We start from the raw sequence: 3419 nt of genomic DNA, 5'->3' as shown, positions 1-3419 counted from the left end.
GTGTCTGAGTAGGTGGTGAATTCTGTGGAGAGAAAGGATGCAGAAAAGAGAGAACTCCTGGGGAGGAAGGAGGCTGCCATTGTCAAACAGTCCACACTAAGCAGCTACCTTTGAGCAAATACTTGAAGAATGTGAGTCGTGTGCATATTCAGAGAGAAGGGTATTCCAGGCACAACAGGTGGGAAGGCCTTGAGACAGAAGTGTGCCTGAAAGTTCTAGAAACAAGAGACTCCCATAACTGAGAAAGAGGAGATCTGATGGTGCCAGGCTATTAGAAGGTTTTGAGCAGAGGAAGGATACGATCTGACTTGGGTTTTGGGAGGATCTTGATCTCTCTAGCCTCTGTGGAGTCCTGAGTAGGAAGCAAGGGTGGGAGACCAGTGGGTGGTTACGGTGGTAGCCCACGTGAGCGATGGTGATGACTTCGTCTAGGATGGTAGCAGTGGACTTGGAGAGAGCAGTGGGATTCTGGGTGTAACACAAAGTGGAGCAACCCTGATGTGCTGAGGGGAGTATGTATCAGGCGTGTGACAGACAGTGAGGGATGACTTCAGGATTTGTGACCCAAGCAACTGAGAGACTGTTGGAGTTGCCACTTCCTGTGTTGGGAAGGAATGTGGCTGGAGCAGGTTTTGGGGGTAAGAGATGAGATAAAAGCTTACATTGCAACAAAGCACAAAGGTCAAAAGAAATTAATTTTTTAGAAATGTCTGTTTTAGCCCTTGCATCAGAAACAGTTGCTACAAATAAGCTTAGTTTACCTTAAACTGAAGCTTGCACCTGCTTGTTTGAAGATTGGTGGGCTAGTGGGGGTGGTCAACTAAGCTTTTAAAATATTAGATCACATTTATTATGTTCATACGATCTTCTCCCTGACTTCAAAAAGTTCAAAATGCAAAATGTAATTCAGTGAAATACAACAGCCCCTCTAAAATATTCTACAATTAACCAAAGGGAAAGCAGAAACAGACTTAACAATTCTATACACCTTTGAGGGTTTTATCTTCAGGATCTTCCTTATATTGTATTTGTTTGGTCTTACTCTCTGACAGGGTGTATTTGAAGGGGCCAAGTTTCTCAGTGCTATCTTTTGGTGAATCTAATGTAATTATGAAGTTTGGAATCAATTTCTCTTGGGCAGAAGTAGTGTCAGCAAGATACAGGGACAATTCCTTCTCATTTGCATTGCTTCCAGGAGGAAGTGGCTTGTAAAATACCAAAATTTGGGACTATAGGGAGATTCTAGGGGGTGTCTGGGTAGCTTGGTTAAGCATGAGGGTCGTGAGTTCAAGCCCCAATTTGGGCCCCGCGCTGGGCATGGAACCTACTTTAAACAAAGGGGGGGGGGTAGATTCTAATTTGAGGAACATTTTTCTAATAACTGTCTTGCTGATAGGCTGTTTACCTGTTTGGATTTGTGGGCCACTGGTAATATTCATGGCAAACTTGTCTGAAACTGTATGTCCCCATTCCTGTCTTTCTCACCAGAAGGCTTAGAAGAAGGAGTCTCTTCTTAGGCAGACTTCTAGAGCTATTTGCTGACTTCAGTTGCAATTGAATTTTGAGTGCCTGATAGGTTTTAAGTGCCCATGGATTATTGGTTGTACAGTTACTTTCCATCTGGAGGGATGAGGTTTGGGTCTTTGACTCAAAGGCTGGTACATAATTTTGTCAATTGTACGTGTATCTGATTTCCTGTCATATTTTGTTGATACTTAATCCTTTCAAATAATGTACTTTCTAAAAGTGTACTGTGAGAAATTTGGATAATTTCTTTGAAGCACAAAGTCACAGCTATCTCCAGGGCTACTCTAGGTGTCATCCTTCCTGTGATGAAGCAGTTTGGGACCAGAACTTGCACAGGCCCAGATGCTCCAGCACTTGAGCACGGCCTTGCAGCAAAAAGACAGGAACTATGGTGGCACTATTTGTCTCAGTCTGACAAGTAGGAAACCCATGTTTCTGTGCTGGCATCAGGTTTCCTTTAGTTTTCTCTCTCCTTGATGAAGATGGACTCAAGAGGTTGGAAAACGTTTTGGTTTGGTACAAAGGGTTGTTTCAGATGGTCTCTCCTTTTCAAGAATGTTCTGTTGAATTCAGTGTGAGCAGCTTGCTATTTCTTGGTAGTGGGCCTATCCTGTTTTGTGGCTGTGATCTCATTAGTCTTTTGGATTGGCAAATGAAGAGTTGAAAAGTTCTAAAAGCTGGTAAAAGAAAAAATTCGGTTTAAGGACATCTCAAACGTCATGGGCTCCAAAGGAGGACATTAAAATCTTTTTGTTTTCAAAAGCTTGACAGGTTTTCTAATTTTTAGTTGTTTATACACACAGTAAGTAGAGACCATGCCCGTTCAGAGTTCTACCTTGACTTCTGGGGGTTACTTTGTCATGGTGAAAGAGTTGCACTGATCAGCATCTCCTCAAAGTATAGTTTCCCAGGAAGATGTTTTATGAGCACATCAGATGGACACAGCTTTCAACCATGGGTAATCATTAAGCAAGAGCTCTTTATGCTGTGTTTTGAATCGATTAAGTTGTCACAGTCCCTGCATTTCGGTTGCAGTTTATAACTTCTGTAGCCTTTGGGTTTGTGTTGCCTTGGACATAAAGACTTTTGTAAATGCCCCAGGGCAAATTGGAATGCTGGGTATCAAATCATCTAAGCTAGTTTCTGAAGGAGAAGATGCCTTTCTTGCACCTGTGTTCTCCATGCATCTTGGTCCCAGTTACGGAAACCTCTGGACTTGAATTTGAGGAACCAAGACTTGAATTGGTGGAATTCTTGACTTTGGTTTTCAGCTTTCCTTCATCTTCTGTGTCACTGCACATCGTGCTTTGAGTGCTGGCGGGCCATGAGTGTGAGAAGGTAGCTGTCCTACAGCTAGAGTAACCACACAGCCACATAATCTTTGTCCTCATTCCCCCCCCCCCCAGAACGGTAAGGGGGTCATCTAGTGTGTGAGCAGAGCTACTTGTAGCTCTCTGAGACGCTTCCATGTCTCATGAGTGCTACTTAGTAGTTTTTGTTTGTTTGTTTGTTTGTTTAGTAGTAGTTTTGTTTAAAGGCTGATCAACCTCATCCTCTTTGGATGAGATTTTTAACCTGTGTAACCACTGTATGTGACCATCATGGGGTTCTAGATTTGTCGTTGAAAAAGTGTAGGTCCTTGGGGCCAAAGAATTGTTGGAGTCACAATACTACTAGAGTGCAGAAGTTGGAAAAACAGAGGAGGCCAGAGAAAGGTATGTTTAAGGTCATACTAATGGAAAGTTGCCCTTGGACATATCTGCGGTACAGCCATGGGTGGGAGTGGCCACGGGAGGGTAACAGACAAAAGCATTGAAGGCCGGAAGGCCAAGGAACTGAGGCTAGGGCATGGCAGGGCCATCTGTGTTAGGACAGGCCTAGTTTTAGAGTGT

This window comes from Puma concolor, chromosome B2 (assembly GCF_028749965.1).
Source record: "Puma concolor isolate L17-30 chromosome B2, mPumCon1.1.hap2, whole genome shotgun sequence".
Classification (NCBI taxonomy): domain Eukaryota; kingdom Metazoa; phylum Chordata; class Mammalia; order Carnivora; family Felidae; genus Puma; species Puma concolor.
The sequence above is the reverse complement of the archived record's forward strand: the minus strand, read 5'-3'. Positions refer to the sequence as shown.